At 40.2% G+C, this 15,060-nt stretch overlaps 1 protein-coding gene across 10 annotated transcripts in view; it reads left to right on the forward strand.

Moving 5' to 3' along the window:
• GAB2 (GRB2 associated binding protein 2) overlaps window positions 1-15,060 on the forward strand; it is a 177,851-nt gene that overhangs the window by 54,582 nt on the left and 108,209 nt on the right. Inside the window, exons 1-2 of one of the 10 annotated variants that reach the window (XM_043452653.1) lie at window positions 7,343-7,486; window positions 8,950-9,120. The exons of 8 other annotated variants lie outside the window; for them this stretch is intronic. The gene's annotated coding sequence lies outside the window, so the exon portion shown is untranslated. Of the gene's footprint in view, window positions 1-7,342; window positions 7,487-8,949; window positions 9,121-15,060 lie in introns of those variants that run through there. One more of the 10 variants, XM_043452654.1, reaches the window with a different exon arrangement.

Below are 15,060 nucleotides of genomic sequence, written 5' to 3' on the forward strand. Positions count from 1 at the left end.
GTTAAAGAGGCAACAGAGCAATTCACAAAGAGGAAGTACATGAGAATCTTAAAGGTTTAGGGGAAAGATTACTTCTGGTTATAAATGGAGGGCCTTTGTTTTTGAGTTGAAAAACATAACCAATCTAATCTTCTGAGGTTGGCTCGGAGAGAGAGGGTGACTTGCCAGAGCCTCAGAGATGATTAGACAGTGCTAATCCCAGAACCCAGGTCTCTGCCCCCTCATCTCAGAGCTGGTCCCCATCCTGAAATACCCCTTTAGATCTGAGCTTTCCATGTTTTCTCTCCATGGCCCACTCTCTGCAGCTCAAGCCACCTTCTTCTTGATCTGTTGGCTGGCTTCGGGGGAACTGAGTTATAGCTGGTCTGAAATGGGAAGACTGGAAATTTATTTAAACCTTCAGCATGACCCATTGGCCTCACATTTTCCATTGTGATGAATGAAAATGTGAACGGAAGAATGTTTCACAAGATGGATAACTCAAAGAGAATAAGGAAAATGCAGAACGAGGAAGTGTGCAATTTGTTTTTGCTTTTAAAAAGCTTATTACAGAACTTCTTGATTTTTTTTTTTTTTTTTTACCTCTGTCATCTGTGACCCATTCGTCTGTTCAGCCAAGATATTTTGGCTTTTCTTCTCTGGGAAACCAGTGGGTGGGTGAGTATGGAGGAGCCAAGAATTAACAAAATACCAGCAGATGCTGGAGCCCAGTGAGAGGATTCTCCTTGGCCTCACAAGCAGAGGCGTACCCCTTTTCCCACCCTCTCAGGGCCCTCTGAAGGACTTGAGAGGATCTGCCAATCCTGATGAACTGTCTGTGGGCCCTCAGGACTTTGCCTTCCTGAGGATGCCTTATGCACTGTAGGAAATGATAGCATCGTCTTTTGAAGTCTAGCTTACCTGGTTTGATTCCAGATCCCTCATTGAATCCAGACCTACCATTTACCATCTGGGGTAGATTTGATGAGTTCCTTCTGAGCCTGTTTCCTCTTCTGTAACAGAAGTAATAGTGCCTACCTCATCAAACTTGTCAGAACTAATAAGATATTTACACAATATTAATGTTATTTACACAATATTGAATAATGTGTATAGAGTATGTATAGAGTGCCTAGCACGTTGCCAAACACCTGAATTGATCCTCAGTAAATAAAAAGGTTTTTGCAGTACCATTCCTGTCCTCAGCAACTTGTATACAGTTTTCTGTATTCCGTGTGGCCATGAGATTGGCAATAGTAACTTTCTACCTTGATTCTAGTAGCAGGAGGAGTCGCAGAGTGAATTTATTTTTTCCTTATCAACCTTAAGGGATAATTTACACACAATAAATTGCATCTGAATGAATTCACTGAATGTTAACAGTTGTGTATACCTATGAAGTGACTACTACAGTCAAGATACAGAATATCTCTATCAGCCCCCAGAGACGTCTCTGGTCTCTTCGTGTTCCGTCCTTTCGTTTGCCCTCTGCCCCAGGCAAGCATTCTCCTGTCGCTATAAATTAGTTTGCATTTTATGAGTAGAATCATACAGTGTATATGTTTTTTTGCTTGTCTTCTTTCTCTCAGCATGATTTTTTTAGCTGTGTCCATGTCATTGCATATGTTATTTTATCACTGAGTTCTAGTCCATTGCATGGTTATACCACCTGTGGATGGACATTTGGGTCATTTCCAGTTTGTCTTATTTTAAACAAAACTGGTATGAACATTCATTTGCACGTGTGTGGGCATATATATTTACTTCTCCTGGGTTGTGAATGTCTGGGTCATATGGTAGTTGTTGATTAAACATTTTTCTAAAACTGCCGGCCTATTTTCCAAGTTGTCTGTTCCATTTTACATTCCCACCGACTGTGTGTGTGATTTCAGAGGTGCTACCTCCTCACCAGCACCTTTTTTTTTTTTTAGCCACTCTGATGGCTTTACAAGTAATAGTATTTCATTGTGGCTTTAATTTGCATTCCTTGATATCAAATAATCTTTAGCATCTTTGGGGTTGATAACTGGTCTTTAGTCTATACAGCTTCTTTTGTATAGTCCTTGTTCAAATCTTTTGCCTGTTTTTAAAATAGTATAATTTATCTTCTTGTTATTAAGTTGTAAGAGTTGTTTCTTTTCTTTTTTTTTCTTTTTTTTCACATGGTCTGAGTACCAGCTCTTTGTAAGCTAGAAATATGTGAAATGTTTCTTTTTGTGAAAACATGTGAGTATTTTCTCCTTGGGGCTGGCTTGCCTTTTCATTTTCTTAATGATCCCATTTGAGAAGCAAAAGCTTTCGATTTTGATGGTCTGTTTTATTCTTTTATAATTTTTTTTGTTTGTTTATCTGTCTCTCAGTCTTACAAAGACTTTTCTCTTGTGTTTCCCTCTGGGAGCTTTTACACTTAGATCTATGATCCATTTCAAGTTAATTTTTGTATGTGGTGTGAGGTAAGGGTTGATATGGAAATTATCTTTTGAGTGTCTTATGTATCAGAAACTTTAATTCTGAATAAATAAAGATTCTAAGATGGGTAATTATCCCCATTTTAACGATGAGGAAAAGAAGTCTTAGGAAGATTAAGTAATTTGCTCAAGTCATACAACCACAATTCAAACTCATGATTTCCCAACAACAAAATGCATATGCTTTCCGGTCTGTTATGCTGGCATTTTGTTTTTAACATTGAAGTAGAATCTATATTATAAAATGCCCAGCTGTAACCTGTGAAAAGGATATTAAAATGTGAGGTAGCACTGCCTTTCTGAGGACATTCATATCCCCAGCCCACACTTACATTATCCACAGTAAGGATGTTGGGACCTAGGGCCAAGGGTTCTATGTCAGGCCATTTGCATTGGTTTGTATTTCAGAAGCTATAAATACAACTCTCTTGGTGCTCTCTTGACCAGAAGCCATATTGTGAATTCTTTTCCCATTTTATAGCTGGTCCGTCAGAAATATGAAGTTAAGTGCCTGGCCACACAGACAGTTAATCCTTGGAATACCCAGCTGGATAGCTGAGTCTCACTGTGTTTGGGTTGAGTTTTTATTTTCGGAGAACAGTGAGTCAGCCTCCCTCCTTTCTGTCTCTAGCTCACTACCCTTGTGGAATCCCCTGGATGGTGTGCTCACGCTGGGGAAACAGTCTTTTCCCCCAAAACCTCCTTTCAGCCAGGACAGAATCATGTCAGAGAAAAGTCCCCGGTGCTCTGATATTTAATGCGCCCTCCTGCCCTTTAAAGAAAAGTCTACTGAAGGCTCTTCACTTTTGTCATCTTTGAAGAATCTCTGAGTCTTGCTTAGCAGGACTGTTTTGTTTCTTTTTAAAAATACAGGAGGGAATGGGAAGATAACAGGCTGTAGTGCTCAGCTCTTGCTCTTCATTAATGTAGCCTTGATAAATTCACTCCCTCTTCTTCCTTACTTTCTAGGAGGCAGTATGGTATGGAGAGAAGAGCGTGGAACTTGGAGTGAGGAGTTTTAGGTTTGAACCCCAGCTCCTGGAAAGTGCAAAGAGGAGGTGTTTGAGACTTATAAAGGATGCTTTTTGAGTACAAAGAGCTATCCAAGGTGCCTTAATAAATACACTGCTTTCTGTTTGGCCAAGCGGGGGAGTCAGATTTCAAAGTCCAGCATGGGAAGTAAAGCACTGTAGTCATTCTGCCTGCTGGATTGTCCAACCCACTGCCAAGTAGACTGTTCTGGTCCCTGGAAGCAAACTCTTCTGTCTTTGATGTGATTGTTTGCTAGTGAGAGACTTATGGGGAGAAATGTGAGTTGTAAGAGGAGTAGTGAAGAAAGGACAGTCGGTCTCATACAGAGAGGATCAATATAGGTTGATGGGAGGAAAAAGGAAACCCAGTTTACACATTTGTGAGTTACACCTCCATCTTCTGAAATACAGTCCTGAAAACAATCTCTGTGTCAGCAGTGGGATAAGGACAGGTCAGTGTCTCTCAGGACCTCTGGTCACCGTGTCTTTCAGCTGACCTCATTCTCCTTCCTTCCATGAGAGCCTCCTTTGCACTTCAGTCTGGGAGTTGGTTTCTGCTTCCACTATGTCCGTTAAGGATTCCGTGGTCTCCACAGTTACCATCTTCCAACCTACATATCCTTTGAGGTTACAGTTCAGGGCTTAGCTCTTCTAAGAAATCTCCCTTGACCCCTGTACACTGTTGGTGGAAATGTAAATTGGTGCAGCCACTGTGGAAAACACGATGGAGGTGTCTCAAATAAAGCTAAAAACAGAACTATCTTATGAGCCAGCAATTCCACTCCTGGGTATATGTCTGAAAAAACAAAAACACTAATTCTAAATGATACATGTACCCCAGAGTTCGTAGCAGCATTGCCAAGATATGGAAGCAACCTAAGTGTCCATCAGCAGATGAATAGGTAAAAAAGATATGGTGTACAGAATAGAATATTACTTAGCCATAAAAAATATAATTTTTCCATTTTCAGCAATTTGGACTTGGAGGGCATTATGCCAAGTGAAATAAATCAGAGAAAGACAAGTGCTATGTGTTATCATTTATATATGGAATCCGAAAAATGCAACAAATAGTGAATATAACCAAAAAAAGAAGTGGTCTCACAGATATAGAGAACAAATCAGTAGTTACCAGTAGGCAAAGGGAAGTGGGGAGGGGCAATATAGGAGTAGGAGATTAAGAGGTACAAACTTTTAGGTATAAAACAAGCTACAAGCACAGTACAGGGAATATAGCCAATATTTTATAATACTGGCTTTAAAAATTGTGAATTACTCTATTGTACACCTAGAACGTATAATATTGTACAGCAACTGTTGTTGCTTAGTTGCTAAGTCATGTCTGAATCTTGCTACCCCATGGACTGTAACCTGCCAGGCTCCTCTATTCATGGGACTTCCCAAGCAAGAATACTGGAGTGAGTTGCCATTTCTTTCTCTAAGGGATCTTCCTGACCCAGGGATCAAACCTGCGTCTCCTGCATTGGCAGGTGGGTTCTTTATCACTGAACCACCAGGAAAGCCCATACTTGAATTTAAAAAAAAGGCTGAGTGAAGTAAGTCAGACAGAGGAAAAATATCATATGACATCCCTTATGTGTGAAATCTAAAAAAAGAGATGATACAAATGAACATACTTACAAAATAGAAACAGAGAAGGAACTTATGGTTTTGAAGGTGGCTGTGGGAAGGATGAGGGGAAGGGATAGTGAGGGAGTTTGGGATGAACACACTGCTATATTTAAAGTGCATAACCAACCAGGACCTACTGTATAGCACAGGGAACACTGCTCAGTGTTATGTGGCCGCCTGGATGGGAGGAGAGTTTGGGAGAGGATGGATACATGGATATGTATGGCTGAATCCCTCCGCTGTTCGCCTGAAGCTATGATTTACTAACTAAATGATAACTAAACTAACATTAACATTGTTAATTGGCTATTCCCCAAAGCAAAATAAAAAGTTCAAACAATAAAGCAATAAAATGTATAACCAAAAATAATTAAATAGATAAAGAAAAATTTAAAAAGCTTCCCTTGACTACTCTGCCTAGTTTGATGGTTCCTTGGCCATCCTAAATCATTCAAGTAGCCTTGAGGATCTAAACCTGTGACTATTTAATGAGTACAAACTGTGTGTTTTGGGAAAGAGGGAATAATGACAGAGATAGATCAGAGGTAGTGCCAGTGCCTCACACTTAACATTGACTATTCCTTGTAGCACTTTTGTCTCAGGTAGACTCCCATGCCTCTGAAAAGTTTCGTAGTAACTGAACTCTAACCTAAATCTCTCCTAACACATAAATGTAGCTCAGATTTCATTCCGTTTGCCTAGGCTTCATTCTGTCTCTACAGTTTTGGATGCAGTTTATTTCCCTTAACACTTTAAGCTTAAAAACACTCATTATAAATTCCGAGGATAATTTAATGGCCGTAGTGTGGCTCACTCATGAAACCACTTTTTAACTCTAGATAACTGGACCCTTAGTTTTCCTGTGTAAACAGGCATCACTGAATCATTAAAGCCAGTAAGTCAAACTTGTCTTGTGCAGTTTACCACTTAGTCCTAAAATTCTGTTTTTCCCTCCCTACTGTATATAGAATATTTTGACTCTCCAACAGGTAAAAAGAGAAAATTAGTCCATTCCTATCTTAAGATGTGTACTGTGAAGCTAAATAATATTTACATTCAGATCTATAAAATAAGTCTGAAGTTCTCCCTGTGGATTTGATTCTAAGAATTAACTAGTGTGTATACTTTGCAATATTACAGTTACGTACTTATCACAACAGAGCTGAGTTGCATAATTTGACTCACAGGAAGAAAATAAGGTTCAGCTATACAAACTTGTGACATTTAAGCCAGAATGTTCCAATCATCAAGATCAAAGAGATTCTCTTTGTACATTACATCACTTGCCACATTCTCTTTGCTTTATGTGTATACCTTGTCTTTGCTTTTTGTTTTCCTTAGATTTTCTAATTGCCTTTTTTTCCTGGACTGAAGAAAGAAGCATCTGCCTTTACCTTATGACTACTCATGTCATTTAGCTCCCATTCATCCTTTTTGTTGTGGGAAATGACTTCCATCTTGACACATTCTTCTCTTAAATCCAGAGTGTTTCATTTCTATTTTCAAGGCCTGCTGCCATTTCCCTGAAGTCCTGAGTTAAATCTCCTTTCTTGTGCCCCATGTCATTTTCTTTAAAAAATTTTTTTTTTGCTTAAAGCATCCTTGGTAGTATTTTCAGAAACAATGCATAGGAATTAAACTTTGAAGTCCTTGCATATCTAAAATGTTTTGCCCAGATGGTTCTTTAGGCAGCCCTGAAACCAATCCCTTTGATTTCTGCTCGTCTTCCTGACCTTGTTCTCCTTAACCTCTAATTCTGCACTATGCGTTGCAATAGCCAGTAACCAAGTGTGAGCCGTTGAGCATTTGAAATCTGGCTCATATGAATTAAGATACGCTGTAAGTGTAAAATGCACCCTGGATTTCAAAGAAAAACTCAAAATTCATTTTATACTGATTACATGTTAAAATGATGCTTTTTGGATATATTATTGCTGACTTGCAGCTCTCACATTGTGCATTTTTAAGTTAAGTTTTATTTGGGCAAAATGAAGACTATAGCCCAGGAGACAGCATTTTCATATAGCTCTGAGAAACTGCTCCAGGGAGGTAAGGTACAGGTCAGTATATATGTGATTTTGGTGAAGGGGGAGTACATGGAATCAAGCACGCATTTTTTTTTTTTTTTTGCAGAAGGTTTCTGCCGGTCATGAGGAGTAGTCATCACCATGAAGGAGTTTAGTGCTTTTCTAGATAGAAAATACAAGAATTGGGCTCATAAAATTGCCTCCTGAAAATACCTAACTGTCTGAAGACCTGTTGTGCCAGTTTTTCCCAGAGCAAAGAGTGCATCATTTCTTTTCTGCACCCTGAACTCCTTTCAGGGGGTATTGAAAGTCAGCGGCTACAGCAGCACGTTATTGAATCCTTCTAGAGGTAGGTGGCAAGTGCCAATTTGTAGTTGACATTATTAAAATTGACTTCACCTACTTCTTTTTACTTTTTAAATGTAAAAATAAATTCCAGGATTATGTATGTGGCTTGCATTGCATTTCTATTGGACAGTGATGCTCTAATGTCCAGCATGGAACCTTCCCAGCCCCACTGAGGAGCAGCCTTGGGTACTGCATGCAGTTTTTCCCCATGTTTCTTTGCCTGGCCTTTTTTCACTTGGGTTTTATGTAGGTACATCTATTCTTCATCTTTTGAAAAGTGTTAAAAAAAATTCTGATCTGCTCCTTTTTCTCTCTTTATTTCTCTTTCTCTACCCTAACCACAAGTACTAATTTATACCCTGTGTGCTTCTTTGGGATTTGAGAAGAAAGAGATACAAACTTAGTCTGTCAATTGGGAAGCAATAGATTTTACAGATTTTTATTACTGTCTTGAACAACAGTGCAGTGGTCCTCTTCATGTGTAAGTCTGTCCACATCTCTAGATATTTTCTTAAGATGAATTTTTGGAAGTAGACATACTGGTTCAGATTGCATGAATTTCTGTTTGACTCGATATGCATATCAACAAATTTATTCCCTGAAAATGTAGCAGTTTATGTTCTCAGTGGGCTATTCAATAGAAGATGGGAGCAGTTATCCAAGAAGTGTCCAGAGTCAATATGCATCCTCTTACGTGGGCCTTTTATCTCAGCTTCAGCGGAAAACTTGGTCTGTTTTCTGAATCACTTTTATGGGGCCTACATTTTCTTACTTGTAAAGTAGGGATAATCATGCCTTGAAGTAATGTGTATGGAAGTTCATCGAAAGTAATAATTTCACTAATTTATTTCAGCAAGTGTTTGGTAGCTTTCTACTTGTACTAAGTACAAACACTGCACTGGGAACCATAAGGGATGTCCAAATTACATAGCCCCTGGCCTCAAAGCTAATGTCTTATGAATGGAATAGAGTGAGAGAGAAGACTTTCACCAGAAACTATCTCACAATTCTTGTGATTTGTAAGGGACAGGGCATCAAAGGGGTTTACCTGGGGAAGGTTTTGCATTTCATTTAAAAGATAAAAGAGAACAGCATAGAGGTAGAGTTTAAGGTAGACCTTGAAGGAGGAGCATAATTTCAGCACAGCGGGAGAGCGGTGAGGGTCCTGAAGGTGTGAGGATGAGTTTACGCAAAGGCAGCGGGGTAAATTCTGGGCAGAACAGTTAATGGTGTTCACTAGCGCGTAGGCTCATCTGGAAAACAAAAGGCAGGTGCCTTCTTACTCGAATGGGCCATGCAGTGAGATACTCCCTGTATTTATTTCTGCTTTGCTTTAGTAGGGTAGGCGGAAAGAAAGCAATTCACTCAGCCTTGGCTCTTGGCCAGAACTGAGTAGGCGAAGTTTGTCTTGTCCAGAGGGACAAGAACACAATATATTTACGCTGGCCTTTCTCTCCCACATAGGTTGGAAATTCTGAGGCATTTTAAACAGTTCTGAGGCTGTGACACATTATTACATTTATCCAATCAAATGGTAACTTGCATCAGGAATGTGAGGAGTGGTCAGAGGATTCAGAAGAGAAAAGTAACTGAGACATAGCAGGGGAATAAGATCTTCTCGATCATCATGGAAAGGTGAGGAACTTTGTGAAGCGAAGACAGACAAGGATTCTGGTTTCATTCCATCTTCCTGGCCCTCTCCCTTCAGAGAGTGCACTGTTTTCCCAACAGCTGTTTGGTTCCTTCAGGCTGTTAACAAAAAATCTGGAGTTATTTTGGGGTTTTACCTCCCCCACCACCATCACCATCAAGCGCGAGATTTTCATCCTCAGCACCATTCAGGATTCTCTTTTCATTGCCTAAAATGAGTCAAACTCCCATGCTTGGCATTCAGGGTGCTCCCAGCCTGTCTGGTAGCTCTAGCTTGTATTTACCATGTTACTTTACATTGTCCCCCAGACCTTGAGTCTGTGGCTTAACATCTCTCACCCACTGCTAACAGAAACATCCAGTTCATTTATTCACTCAACAAGTACTTATTGAATGCCTATTATGTATCATTTTTTCAGTAAACTTCTAATAAGCAACTTCTATGAATTAGCCCTTATTTTAGAGCCTGTGAATAGAGAAATAGGAAAAGGCATAATGTTGGTAAATGGGAAAAGACTATGAGATATTTGTGGGGAATCCACATAGAGTTCAAAATGTGATATGTAGGATATCTTGAATACCCTTGAATAACCAGGTCATCCCCTTGAATAACCACTGCCTTTTGTATATGCTGACCTGCATCACTAGTACACAGTGGGATCAAGGCTCAGGTAGTTTTGAGGTTCAATCTGAATATGTTGCCAAGTGGAGATGATGAAAGACGCAACCATCATGGCCCTGAACGAGAGTGTCAGCTCCATGACTCCTAAAAGACATGACCTTACTTTCTACCTGTCTGATTTCTCTTGTCAAGGGCTAACAATTTCACTGTGGTTATACCTGAAAGCACTAGTATGGTCTGTCTTATGGGGTTCTTTTCTTTAAAGGGTGACTCCCAAAGAGCAGGTACTCAGAAGCTGCCGTGACCTTGCCCGCCATGTTGTCTCATATCACATCCCCTGAATGAGCCACGTCTTTCCCACCTCTGCTTGCTATTATTCCTCATTGGTGTGGTAGGAAAGAGATGATTGGGAGCCAGATCTGGGTTTGAGACCTAGATTCGCTTCCTCTTCACTTCGTAACCTGGGGTAGATTTCTTCAAGTGTTTAAAGGCTATGAGAGAACCTGCCTTTTCCAGCATTGTCATTATAAGGTATAGATAAGAATTTATATGAAAGCATGGTGTCAGTTACATGAGATGTACTCTTTCCATTATCTCTTTCCTGGGGAACTTTCTTTTACTCCTCTCCTCATCTATATTTAGTAAAATTCTGTCCATCCTTAATGTAGCTCTTACATTACATCTCCAGTAAAGTTTTTCCAATATTCTCAGTTGCAGGAGATTTGGGCTCTCCCTTTTTTCTGTGCTTTACTTGTGGGATTTTAGACTTTTGAAGAAACAGATCTAAGTACTAGGGGAAATGGCACCTGAGTAAAATAGCACTGTATTTGGAAGAAGAAAATAAGAATCAGTGAGAGACAGTAGGCAAATAGTGTAAGTTAAGAGTGTCTTGCCACCAAATGCAAGGTGACTGATTCTCAGCCCATCTTCTCCCAGCAGGCCAAAGATGGAAGCTGTCTCCAGTTTCTAGTATTAGCCACAGAAAAAGGGGCCACTGACTCTTGTTTATGTAGTGAGAGCCAACTACCAGTCTTTCAGATAGCCCTGAACTTTTAGGATTTGATGCTCCGTTTTGATTAGAATTGAGAAGTCAGTCTAGATTTTCTGGGAGGACCTTGCTTGGTCAGCAGAAGAGAAAGCATCCAGGATGACATTAGTCTGACAAGCTTTGAGGGAAACAACCAATGATGCCCAAGACCACTGCTGCTGATTTGATTGACTGTTTCACACCTGGGACAGTCAGGAAGCTGCATTTAAAAAATTATTTTTCCTTTAAAAAAAAAAAAAAAGCCCCCATAGTTTAAAAAAAAAAACAACAAAACATTCATTTGTCATAAAGCCAGAAAGATTCATTCATTGGAACTGATTGTTCACATTTGTAGAATTTAGAATTTTGTAGATGGAGGGGGCCTTGGAGTTGAATAGGGTCTTCAACAGGAAACAAAAGACTCTTGCTTTTTGCATGAACAGAGTTCATTCACCAGACAGTGTTTCTTGATCTATGAGGAGTGATTTCAGACAATTAGCTAATTGGCTGAGGGAGGTGACCCATCAGCTTTGCAGAGAAGGGATCCACATAAAGAATGTGTCTTAAGCTTTCCATGACAGCCGAAGCAGCCCCATTAATCCTCCTGTTAATGACGAGTTGTAACCACAGAGGAAGAGTACATTTCACTCTCAAGTGAAGCCATGAAAACCCTAACAAGCTGCCAACAGCTGATCACTGTCCCCGTCAGCTCAGTGTTGTTTTAGGCTTTTTGAGATATTCTGAAATATCTTCCAGTTTGGTCTATTGCAAGGGGATAAGTGATGCTCCAGAAACAGTCTGCTGTTTATTTTTAAGTGTTATCAGATGCTTGTGGAAATGATACTTGTCTGTTGTATACAAAACAAGGACAAAATTCATTTGTGGCCATCTCCAAAGTCCAGATGGGTGCAGAAAAATAGGAAGGGGAAGTGAAAATTTTCTGCAGGTAAATGTTTTTCTGGATTTCACACATGAAAGAAAATCAGAGTGGAAGAAGGTCATAGACTTGTCAAGAAGGGAATCAGGAGAAGATAACTGGTATAAATCAGTAAGTTGAGTCCGTTTACTCCTAAACTGAGAGCCAAGGAATGTAGTGTCAATTATTCTTTCAAACGTATCACTAAGATGTACCCAGAATGTAAAGTTTCCTCCAACTGAAACAACTGCAGGATTGGTCATTGGGAGACCCAGGTTTTCCTGCTTACACTGCTTACACCCTTGTTAAGAGTCAGGGCTTTGGGTCTGGTAGACATGGGCTTGAAGTTTGTTTCTGTCACCTATCTACTCTATAACCTTCGCTAAGCATATGGTAAGTATGTTAGGAATATTTTCAGTTTATTAAGCTGACTGGTAGGGGTTTAAATAGCATTGTCGTCGTTCAGTTGCCAAGTCGTGCCCGACTCTTCACGACCCCATGGACTGCAGCACGCCAGGCCTCCCTGTCCCTCACTGTCTCCCAGAGTTTGCTCATGTTCATTAATAATGTTGAATATTATTACCACATTACAGGTCTAGGATAAGAAGTTTCTGACTTTGGTTTAGAGACTCAGTGTTGTGATCAAGGATGCTTATTCTGTTTATCTTCCCATTCAGCCATTCATCATGTGTTGGCTTTCAACCTTATGGTCGCATGAAAATCCAAGGCTTTCTCAGGAGCCCTCAGCAGATATCTGCTTGTGTCTTTCTGTCCAGAACTGTGAAACTTGGATACCCACAGTTAGAAGGAAGGCTGGGAAAGCAAGCCTTCTGCTTTTCTAGACTATAATAAAGGAAGACAGAGGTTGTAAATAGGTATTATGTTTCCAGTCAATAATGTAATACCTGGCACAACATTCAATTAACATTAAATGCTGTTTGTTTTTTATATTTTATTGACATATAGGTAATTTATGTATAGGTTAATTTCTGCTGTGCAGCAAAGTAATTCAGTTATACATATAAATATACTTTTTCATGTTGTTTTCCATTATGATTTATCATAGGACATTGAATATAGTTCCTGGTGCTTTACCATAAGACCTTCTTTATCCATCCTTTGTATAATAGTTTGCATCTGTCAAATGCTATTATTATGTTGATGGTGACAAATAATCTTACTCTTGTAAAGATTCAAGTGATATGATATTTCACATTTGGCGAAGTACTTTTACTTACTCATGTAATGAACTTGTTGGTGGCTTCTGTTGCTGTTGGATATTTAGAAGTTCCTTGATGATTGATGCGAAGAATAAAGGTCAACTAGGAAGGACAGCATAAAAGCCTTGACATTGACTGGCCTAGCTCCAGGTCTGTTACTTATAAAGCCTTCCGAGACCACCCAGAAGCACAGCAGTTGCTCACTGCTCTAAACGCCTGATATCACTTATGTCTTATAATGTTTATCTGATACTTATATTTTTAAAATACACATGGATTCTTAGCTAGATTTTGAGCTCCTTAATTTCAGAGTTTGCATAGAATGTGCCCTCTGGAATGTACGAAGCGGGGATTCCCTGGAGGTTCAGGGGTAAATATCTTCCCTTTCAGCCATCAGATGCAATGCAGGAGATGTGGGTTCGATCCCTAGGTCTGGAAGATCCTCTGGAGAAGGAAATGGAATGTAGGGAGGAACTCAATTGCTATTCTTTGATTGACAGAACATTTCCTATTTCTCACCATTCGGTGGATTGATACAGTAGGGGGTAGAATATGATTTGAATTATGCTTTTCTGTGGGTAAGAATTTTATCTTCTTTTGCTCAGACCTCCACCATTTTCTCCAGCTTCCGCCTTCTTGCTGTTTTCCTCCTAAGAGAGCAGTATGAATTGTCAGGGGATGAAGTATATCATCTCTCCCCAATGTACTATGTTATGACTCTCTAGCCTCTTCTGAACTAAGTCTTGACTCTGACTTCGCTGAGAGGACTTTTGCCCTTTTCTTTCTGTTAGGGCCCTGCCCCCTCACTGCCACGTGTGAGACTGCAACCAAAGGAAACCACTGCAGGATTACTTCTCTGGTGTCTTTTGTATATTCCGCCACTGTCCTTACAACTTTTTGGAGAGTTGGCTTAAGAGGCAAATAGTACTGGATAAGGAAATCAAACCCATTGACTGAAATCTGCAATGAGATATGAATCATTACCTGATCTCTTGCTGAGACCACATGCTGAGAATGTGTAGGGATCTTGGAACTTGAAGATATTAAGTGAATGCTTCACAGGAGTGTTTAGTAGCAAAGCTCATTGGGGAGCCCCGTGGCCGGGTCCCCGATTCTCTCAGCATCGTCCTTGGCTAGTGCTGTAGTCTTCAGAAGTGATGCCGGGGGAGTTAGAGCCAGACTCTGAGCAGGTGAATCCAGTGGCTCTCTTCTCTTAATCATGACTCCGATTTTAGAAGCAGAGAGTAGTCGCAAACATATTCTAGTTTAATTTATATCACTTCTTAAGTTGCTGATCTGATTTTTTCTTTATTTCCAATGGTACAGAAACCAAGAATTTCTTAGCACCATGTTTGCCACACCCTTTGGCCACTTGATTTTCCCATATTTTTAATTCCTGTCCAATTTTCACTCTTTGATGATGCTTGTTATTTAGATATGGGCTTCCTAGGTGGCAAAGCAGAAAAGAATCTGCCTGCCAACCCAGAAGATGCAAGAAATTCCTAGATCAGGAAGATCTCCTGGAATAGGAAATGGCAGCCCACTCCAGTATTCTTGCCTGGAGAATTCCATGGACAGAGGGGCCTGTGAGCTACAGCCCGCCGGGTCTCAAAAGAGTCGTACACGAGTGAGCACACACAAACATGCACACACGACGAAATGACAGGTGCCGTACGCACATTTCCAAGTTAGAAAACAGACTTAATGTGCAGACACACAGAGACAAAACACAAAGTTCTCATTATCTATTTATATATTAAAGCAGCTCACCAAGGCTTAGGAGATTCGGGGCAGCAGTTAAATAATTCCCCTTTCCTTCTGATACAGATAATAGGAAGAAGGTATCAAACGGAGGTAAAGGTGCCAATTCTACTCATAGCTGCCCTTTAGCTCCTTAAGTATAGTTTGGAAAGGTAAGTCTAGGAGAACTCTGTGCAATGAGTGGAATCTAAACTACCAAGGAGTATAGAGAGTAAGGAAAGAGGAAGCTGAGGGTGAAATCCTGGGGGATTGTAGACCTTAAGAGAATCCCCATAAGCCTGAGAAGGAGCACAGAGATGCAGGAAGTGGTGGTGTCGGATGATCCAAAGGATTTGGGAGCCGCATTTAGGAGAGAAGGAGTGCTCAGAGACCTCTGAAG

Source organism: Cervus canadensis, chromosome 29 (genome assembly GCF_019320065.1).
Source record: "Cervus canadensis isolate Bull #8, Minnesota chromosome 29, ASM1932006v1, whole genome shotgun sequence".
Classification (NCBI taxonomy): domain Eukaryota; kingdom Metazoa; phylum Chordata; class Mammalia; order Artiodactyla; family Cervidae; genus Cervus; species Cervus canadensis.